The following is a 9,818-nucleotide window of genomic DNA, read 5'->3' as shown; positions in this document are numbered from 1 at the left end:
TTTGTTTAATACTTCTTCACAGTCACTTGATTCTTTGTTTTAATTGTCTGTGAACTTAAATTATGTGAAGAGAAATCCTTGTATAACTCTATTCCTTAGCTCCAAATGCAGGCTCCATTGTCTCTCTGTTCTCTGCTTCCTCAACTAGATTTAATCTCTGTTCATAAGCAGACAATTACTACCTGTTGCCTCTCTCAGGATTCTATGGTTCACCTTTCTTCCAACTTAAATCTGGAAGGCTGCTTCACACCTGTGTCACAACTTTAGATGAAATTAGTCTCAGAAATATAGAAACTTCCTTAGAATAGCCATAATTTAGGAAATATTGTCTGTTCTTAAAAATCACAGATGATCACCATAGAGATTTACTCTATCAATCCTCTTATTTTTTCAGTAAAAATTGTACCTGTAAACTCAGTCTTTTTTTGCTTCAAAAATAATCTAATGGAACTTTATGTTCCCCTCCTTTTGCAATTCAACATATATTTTTAAAAACCATTTACTATAAATATAAAGGACCCAAAGACATTTAGAACACTGACTTATGATCTAACGTCTGGGGAACGAATCCAAAATTAACTATGAGACAAAGATAAATGTAATAGAAGACAGTATAAATACAAAGTTCTACAGAAAATGATTGTCAACATTCTTTTTCCTTTGTAATTTTCCTTGAGTGATGCCATCCTTCCTTGTAGCTTCAACTCTGTTTGTGGAGAGCCCCTCAGTGATTCCTGCACCAGCTCTGAAGGCTCTTATACGAATCTCTTCCTGGTTTTGTATCCTGTGATCTCATATTGGTAACCATGGTGGTGGCATTTATGTCATGGAAATGGGTATAATTTCTTTGGTTTTTCTTCTGGAGACCTAGTTAAAATGTTGACCAGAGCATCATTGATCTTAATCCTATCCTAATTCAGCTTAAGACTTGGTGAAAATAATTGTACTTTTCCCCCTTTGTTTTTAAAATAAACATAGAAAAATCACATTAATTTAATGAGCTATGGCTATGAAAAATAAGCAAAGTTAAGTTTTTTGGAGAAATGTTCTCCATATATTACTACAAAAGAGACAGGTAACTGCATGCAAAGATAAATTGTATATTTTCAAGTCTGTGTCAGCTGTCCCAAGGAAGATTGTTTCTAATTGTTTGCAGAGAAATGAAACAATTGTTTCACTGTGAAGGATGGGAGAAAAGGAGAAAGAAATTGTCTTTTCTCTTCCTCCAAAATCTACCTTCATCCTCTCGACCATCAATTACAAAAGTAGACATAGAACCTTACCACTCATAGTGTGATCTGCAGACCAGCAGCATGGACACCTCCCAGGAGCTTATTGGAAATGCCGACCCTCCAGAGCAATCTTATTGAATGAAAAATCTACCTCTTAGCAAGGTGCAGGTAATTCATACACATATTAATGCTTGAGAAGCATTGGAATCGAAGAGACAGAAGCATGGGAGAAGTAGGGAAAGGAAGGGGCTTGGATGGAGGGTAAGGGGATGCGGGGTTAGGCCAGAGGCACATCTATTCGGTTGTCAGGCCATAGTACGCTGGCTTCTCTACAAAGGACAGGCACAACAGAGGACAAACATGGGCTTTTTTAACGACATTTTTTTCAGATGACTTTTCTATCCCCTACACCTGTGGTTGCTTGTCCCCCTCCCGGCACCTGTTAAAAAAGACAGTGATGCTGACAAGATAATTCTCAACTACTGCTGAGAAAATTGGAGAAAGTTGTTGTTGTGACCCTGAGGGCGAAGCTCTTCATTTTTTCACCAGGCAGAAAATGTGGATTAAGGAAAAGCATATTCTTTCACTTTGGCCCTGTTTTATACAGAGGCCACGTGTAGCTGAGCAAAGCCAAATGAGACTGACCCAAAAAATCTGGTCTAGTGAGACAGCACAATTGAACAGCATCCAGGCAATAATATGGAATCCCAGAAACTCAAGCTTTTACTTATTTGATGCTGACAGCCAAAAAGAATCATGTTTTTGTTCTTGTGTGAACTTTTCTGCACTAGATAGCCATATCTCTAGGTCACTTATATATATGGAAAAAGCACTACATTGAGAAATAAATGTAGTTCTTAGTAACAAAATATGTGACCTCTTTATGGCTCTCAGTTTCATCATCTGTAAAATGGTTGTGTATGACAACTCTTGGGACCACCCTTGTCTTCCCACCTGCCTTATACTCTTCACCCCAGAGTATTCTCATCTGGAAGAGCCATTTACTAAGAACATTTGTCCTCTGGCTCTAGCTGTTTCAGTGTGTCCTGACAGCGTGTTCCCCTTGCCTTAGATTTTTTGGATTCTTGAGCCTTACATTTGTTAAATTTGTCAGAAAGATCTTCTCAACTAAATTGTGCACAAGTATTGTGTATAATTCTACATGTGGGTGTTATTTTAACCTAATCTTAATCACTGATTTTTCTTGGGATAAAGTGATGTCCTGAGACACTACAGTTGTTGTTGGTACAGTTGGTGGTTACTAGAAATTCTGATATGCTGAAACCATGTTATCTACAGAGACAAATATCTATAAATAGGAAGACAAAGCTGGAAGTCCTCATTTATAGATATTACTCTAATATTTCCTACCAAAATTTATCACCAACATTACAGATCACTTGAGTCTCATAGAGCACCTATGAATGACTCATTATAATATAACAGGGCACCAGAGATTAGAATACTCTACTTACTAACTCTCTTATTAATGTTAAATTTCTTAATAGTTGTGTGCCTTGGTTTCATCATCTGTAAGAAGGTAAATAATAGTAGTGTATATTTCCTGGGTTTGCAGATGAGAATTAAACAAGAAAATGCATATAAGCAACACTACCTGGCAATTAGTAAGCGTCCCATTGATGTTAACTATATTGTCATTATAAGTAGTAGTAGTAGTAGTATTTCTCTTATATAAAAACATAAATAAACCACAAGGTGGGTAATATTCTAATCCATTCAACAATTATTCAATATTTAACTCACATCTAAATATCAAGGGCCTTCTTAGTTTTGACACATACATGCATTACAAACCTAGCCTCAGTGTGCCCACTGAGTTGAGAAATGATAAGCGTTCATTACTCTTCTACCACGTTAACCTTATTGACCCCTAATAGTATCTTCTTACTTCAGATTCCTTTGAGAAGCAGCCAGGGCACCCATCAATCAATTAAAGTAAATGTTTGCCCCTCATTTCTCCCTTCTTAAATATATCCTCAAAAACAAAGAGCAAACCATGTTTATTTCATTATTTACTGCATTCACTTGCACTCACATCTAACTTTAACTTTGCTCTTCCATAACTTCAACTCTCAAAATCAATCAGCAGGTTCCTTTTTGCATACCTATTATGTCTCCCACCTCTGAAGCTCCAGAAATGTCCTTCTTCCTCCACATTAACCAATGTGAATTCTATTCTCCACAGTCCATTTCAAGATCTTTCTGCAGCAAGGAACCTTCCCCGATTACTACAGTAAAGTCTCTGTTCTCTCAATTCTTACTCCTTGGGCGGTATGGGCCGAAAAGTAAACGTGCTTTTCAGTCTCAGCCCAGTAACGTGCTAGCCATGGTGGGAACGTCTGGGCTTGTTTTTCCATCTGTAAAATTCATATAACAATGCCTACCAAATCATTTTTGCTGTGGGAATTAGATGAACTACTGAATACATCGGACTTACAGTTAATAGAACACTCATAGAACGAAGTAGATATTTTAATCATGTTCTCTTGTTGCCCTTGTAATATGAATTATTTGATTGTTGTTTATCATCTTTTACTAACAGATATTTTAAATTTGTCTTAGCTTTCTCTTGTACAATTGAGATGGGGTTATTCATTTCTCACACGGAGGTAGATGGTATATTAATATTTTAAATTGTTGGTTGATGATAAGTTTGAGTATTCTAGTTACCGTAATGGATTTTCAAACCAATAACTGTTCACGTTCTGAAATCTGTATTACAGTATACAGTATCAATTCCCTATTCATTAGATATTAGAGTTTAAAAGGATTTACTATATACTATCTAAAAGGGAAGATGCCGTGTGTTTATTAAGCACCTACTATATAGTCAGCAATGTCCTAGATACTAAGAATAAAAAATGATTAAAATGAAAAACACACTGTAGCTGGCAAGAGACAAAAATAAGAGATTAAATGTTAATAAACAGGGCTAATGCTATGACACATGTGGACAAGCCATATGGAACAGCAAGGAGGAATAAACCAACCTGGGAAAGTGGAAGAAAGCCTCACAGAGCTGCAATTTTTTTCCTGAAAAAAAGTGTTACAAGAAAGTGTGCAAAAAGGTTTTTATGATTTCTCTTGATGAATTAAAAAAAAAAAAAGAAAAAAAAATTCTGGTAATCTCAGAAAATGTTAAGCACTTCCCCTGCTGTTCTCTGGCTGTAAATATTTTTTTCTTGACCCAGCTAGTGGTTTTGGTGGTGGTAGTGGTAGGGGTGGTACAGGCTAATGCTCTTTATTCAGAAATGAATCGGTCTCTTATTCCTTCTTTCCCTTCCTCAAATTCATCTTCCATAGATATTTTTATCCACAAATGTCCATAATTACTCTGTTCCTGAGAAGACACTTGGATTTCCCTCTGTTTTCAAAGCCTCAATGACAGCTTCTGATGAAGCCTTCTCAAGGGAGTCAGTCCAGAAACCATCTTTCCTAGCAACGCTTAGTTTCCCTTTTTAACATGGCAGAGGAAACAGTCATCTGGGGTGGAGAAGGGTCCATTATGAAGAGCTATAAGAGCTCCAGAATCACTGCTTCAATGCTGACCCCAGTGCCTTAATTAAAGATTTGAGTTCCTATATAAACTGCATTGTAATTTCACCCTTCTGAAAAAGGATATTTTACCACACACTCCATTCTCTAAGTAGTTCTCACTCACTTGACAGCTTGTTTCTAAATGCAGGATGAAACTGCATCACTTGCCCAGTAAATAAAATCAGGATTAATTAACTGGATTATTAAGGCAGCTGGTCTTTACAAATTGTTGGTCTCTTAATCATGTCGCACTACACATTCAGTGAGGTTATTTACTGTGGACTCTCAACCATAAAGGCTGTTTGCATCGTCAGTTATTTACAGCCCCTGGCCATGTGACCCCAGCCTGTCTTAAAAGCATTCACACAACACTGTCATTAATGGCTCTTGGATTTTTATCCATGACTGATTTAGTTCTCAGTATTGAAACCTAAACCACTTCCTCCTCTGGCTATTACTGCATAATAAATCCCTCTTTCTGACAGTTTCTGCATATTCTAGCTCCAGGACCACCCCTAGGGCTCTCTACAAGCCACCTTTGACCTCTTTTGGTGTCCCTTTTTCCCTTCTGGAGCAGGCTACTCCAACAATTTTCCTCAACTTCAGGGGATGAGTACTCTTATATCACCCCTGCCTTTTATTTCAAAAGTACACTCCAGGAGGAACTATTACCAGTTGTTTATACCTCTTTGTGAGTGAAAGTCAATACTTAAATCTACCAGTTACGTGTTCTTTTAAAAATATGTCTTTGGCTCCTAGTTGGTCTTTCTGTTTTCTTTGTTTGCATTCCTTGCTCTCAAAAGTCCTCTGAAATACAGCCAGAGATATTTTGTATGGAATGTAAATCACTAATGTGATGTCGTTGCCTCCATGGCTTTTGTATTCCTTAGAATCAGATCTAAACATCTCCCCGTGGTCATCAGGACCCACGTGACTTTGTTTCTCTGCCTTTGGGATACAGTCTCGTCCTTGCCTTCTCTTCTTTCACTGAGATCAAGCCACTCAGGTTTTCTTTTCTTTTCCTCAAATCTGCCAGAATTATTTTTGCCCCAGAGCGTTTACTAGCTTGTCGCTCTGCCTGAAATGCTCTTTTCCCCTGATCTTTGCAAGATTTTTTCACCTTTCTTTAATTTCCTTCAGAGAACTTATCTCAGCCTAACTTTTTTTTTTTCTTTTATCGGGGTATATAGTTGCTTTACAATGTTGTGTTAGTTTCTGTCGTTAGTTACAACGAAGCGAATCAGCTATATGTATACCTATATCCACTCCCTCTTGGACCTCCCCCCTCCCACCCCCCCTTCCCACCCATCTAGGTCACCACAGAGCACGGAGCTGAGCTCCCTGCATTATACAGCAGGTACCCACTAGCTATCTGTTTTACACATAGTAGTGTATATAAGCCAATCCCAATCTCCCAGTTCATCCCACCCCCGCTTCCCCACTCCCTGTGTCCACATGTCCATTCTCTATGTCTGCATCTCTATTCCTGCCCTGCAAATAGGTTCATCTGTACCATTCTTCTAGATTCCACATATATGCATTAATATACAATATTTGTTTTTCTCTTTCTGACTTACTTCACTCTGTATGACAGACTCTAGGTCCATCCAAGCCTCTACAAATGACCCAATTTCGTTGCTTTTTATGGCTGAGTAATATTCCATTGTATATATGTACCACATCTTCTTTATCCATTCATCTATCAATGGACATTTAGGTTGCATCCATGTCCTGGCTATTGAAAATAGTACTGCAGTGAACATTGGGGTGCATGTGTATTTTTGAATTATGGTTTTCTCAGGGTATATGCCCAGTAGTGGGATTGCTGGGTCATATGGTAGTTCTATATTTAGTTTTTTAAGGAAGCTGCATACTGTTCTCCATAGTGGCTGTATCAATTTACATTCCCACCAACAGTGCAAGAGGGTTCCCTTTTCTCCACCATCAGCCTGACCTTTACATAGCTATTTGTGTGTTTGTTTTAACTTTTCCATCCAGGAAGTAAATTTCACAACAGCAAGGATGTTGCTTTGTTACCTGCTATACCCTCAATGCCTAAAATACTGCCAGGCACATAGTAAGTGCTCAATAAATATTTGATGAATTAATAAATGGTATTTCCAGTAGCAAAGACATAGTGATAAAATAGTTAATACTACCTGATATTCATTTTACATCAGGTAAGTTTTGAGCACTGTACATGAATTATCATGATCTTCACTTTCTCATGAGATTGATATTATCATAGTGATGTGAGACCTGTAAAGTTAGGTAGTAGTAACCTAGAAAATTGAGTCTAGGCATTCTGACTCCATGGCCTGGGCTAGATGTTACCCAGAGTCCTATAAATTATATTATGAAGGCTGCTGTGTATGAAAGTTTTTGTAGTGAAAAGCCTTCTTGGTGAGACTCTAAGTAATGAAGTATAGAAGATGCTTAAAGTTTGGAGCTAGACTCTTTGTATTTCATACTTTGGGGCCTTTAGAAAGTTATTTAACTCAGGGCAAGTATCTAAATGCATTAGACTCTCAGTTTTTCCATTTACAAAACAGACTAATACCTTCAGAAGATCTTACGAAGAAAGCAGATAACTATGTATAGTGTGTACCTTTACATAGGAATGCTCACAGAAAATGCTCAGTAAATGGTTATTTGTAAGAGGGTGATAATTGTGGTAGTTTTCTGGTGCTATAGCTGTTGACTGTTATGAGTTGCCTAGCACATAGTTTACCTTCTTTACCAATATGAATTCCGCCATGATTTACCATGCCTGGAGGGTTGCCAGAAGAGATCTGACGGGAGGCTATAGAATGGGAATACCAAGGACCCTTATGATAAAGGTCAAGTTTGTAACACTGTAGATGACAGCTAACATCCAGGGTGAGCAAATCTAAGCTCCAGGAGAGCCAGCTTCTCCCAGCAACTCAAGGTTACAAGGTGAATGGAGAAGAAATTCAACTTGGGGAAAGAATGAGTCAAGACCCTACTCTTGAATTGGGAAAATAAAAGTTCAGGGTCAAAAATGAAGACCCACAGGTGCATAACATGATAACGATCATCAGAATGTCTGCTGGCCAGTGGCAGGGGGCTAAGAAAATAGGAGCAACAATAAAGATAACAAATCCTCACTGGAGCTTCTGAGTGAAGTGGACGGGTCTTATAACAGCACGTAACAAGAGCATTAATTCAACTAATAATAATATATAATCATGTGGCAGGAATATTGTAAACACTTTATGTATAAATATGATTCTAACCTTCACAACAACCCTGTGAGTTGCTATCATTTTTATCCTCATTTTTCAGATGAGGCACCCAAGGTACAAAGAGGTTAAGTAACTTTCCCAAGGCCACTCAGTAAGCAACTGGCTGCTGGGAGTCTGCATTACAGATGATTATCCTGGAAAATCCATGGATATGGGTCCACTGAGCCACACAACCCATCAAGGCATGATTGGAACTATAGGTACAAGTATTGAGAAGAAGGATGGTTTCCAAACATTTTAAAAAATAAAATTGCAAGAGAACCTAATGAAATTGTCAGTTTTTAACTAAAATAAACTTTAATAATAATTATGTGACATATTCTTCAGAAGATACTTACATATTTGAATAGCAGCACTATAATGAAACTTCTTCTATCTCCAATTATGTAAGTACATTTCCTCACACTTTCATATCTAAAAACAAAAATTAGAAATAGCATTTTGGTTCAATCTTGTTTCATCCAAGGTAATTTAATTAATGAAAGAAAGAGATGCTACATCCATCTCATATACATCTTCATTTAAGATTTTTTTTTGTTTAGTGATTTTTATGTTATTGAGCTTTTACTATGCGTCAGGTACTATAAGAATTTCACATGTATTAACTCATTTAATTCTCACAACTACTACATGTGAAAGATATTATTGTAATTCCAATTTTAGAGAAAGCAACATCTCATCAAGAGGGACATAACATTCCCAGGCTGTATCATTTTTAAGTGTAGAAGTTGGAATGGGAACTTGAAGCAGAAACTGAGATTCATTTTGAAATAATAAAAAAATTGAATATAGCTGGTTTGTGGATCTCGATGTGCATGATCTGTGGATACAACACACATACATCTGCATCCATGAAAATATCACTGGGAATCCAGTGAATGTGCCAGGCAGATGTGGCTTGGGTAGTACCTCCTCAGTTTTTTTTGTTTCCCATGGTTGCTTTTCCTATTCACAGCTTACAACTGTGAGTCCTCATCAACTCAAAAGATACTTTGAAGGTCCAAGCTCTCTGTTTGATGAGCCATGATGCAGCAGAGAAGGGAAGTTGATTACTAATCATACCCTCTCCACCCCCGACCCACACAAATCAGTGAAAGGGAAAAAATTAAACAAGATATTGAAAAATATCCAGAGAAACAATAGGAATGGCTTTGATTTTTATAATAATTCCATCATATATCCATTTGGCCATGCAGAAATCATTATGTTTTTTAACTCATAAAGTGTTTGGATGGCATGTTTATAATTCAGAGGAATAACTCAGAGGAAAAAACACTTAAGGAACATAATTCACCCCACTTTTGTACTTGGGGGTTGAGAGATAACCTTACAAAGGATAAATAGTTTTAATGTGTTTGTTATAATGGCATTCTTTAATAGCACTTTATGTAAGTAACACTCAAGCATGGCAACATAATAGCCCTGAGAAATATACAATTCAACCTGTATGGAAAGTATTATTTTATGAGGTACATAGACAAATACATTAGTCACTAGAGTGAAGATGGCATTTTCTTATCTTGGAGGTAGTTCTTCCAATTCTCAATACCTGTGCACTATGAAAGTAAAGTTGTTATGAAATCATAAAAATTGAAATATATACCAGAGGCCCCTTAGGAAAAACAATTCATTGACAGTGAAGTTCACTGAACAGCACATACACAGAATTTGTTGCAATTGGTTTTGATTTTGCAGAGGGGCTTGTATTCTTGTGCAAAAGGTGATTGGATAAAGTGATGGTGGGATAACTCTTATAAAAAAA

The sequence above is a fragment of the Balaenoptera musculus genome, chromosome 9 (genome assembly GCF_009873245.2).
Source record: "Balaenoptera musculus isolate JJ_BM4_2016_0621 chromosome 9, mBalMus1.pri.v3, whole genome shotgun sequence".
NCBI lineage: Eukaryota > Metazoa > Chordata > Mammalia > Artiodactyla > Balaenopteridae > Balaenoptera > Balaenoptera musculus.
The sequence above is the reverse complement of the archived record's forward strand: the minus strand, read 5'-3'. Positions refer to the sequence as shown.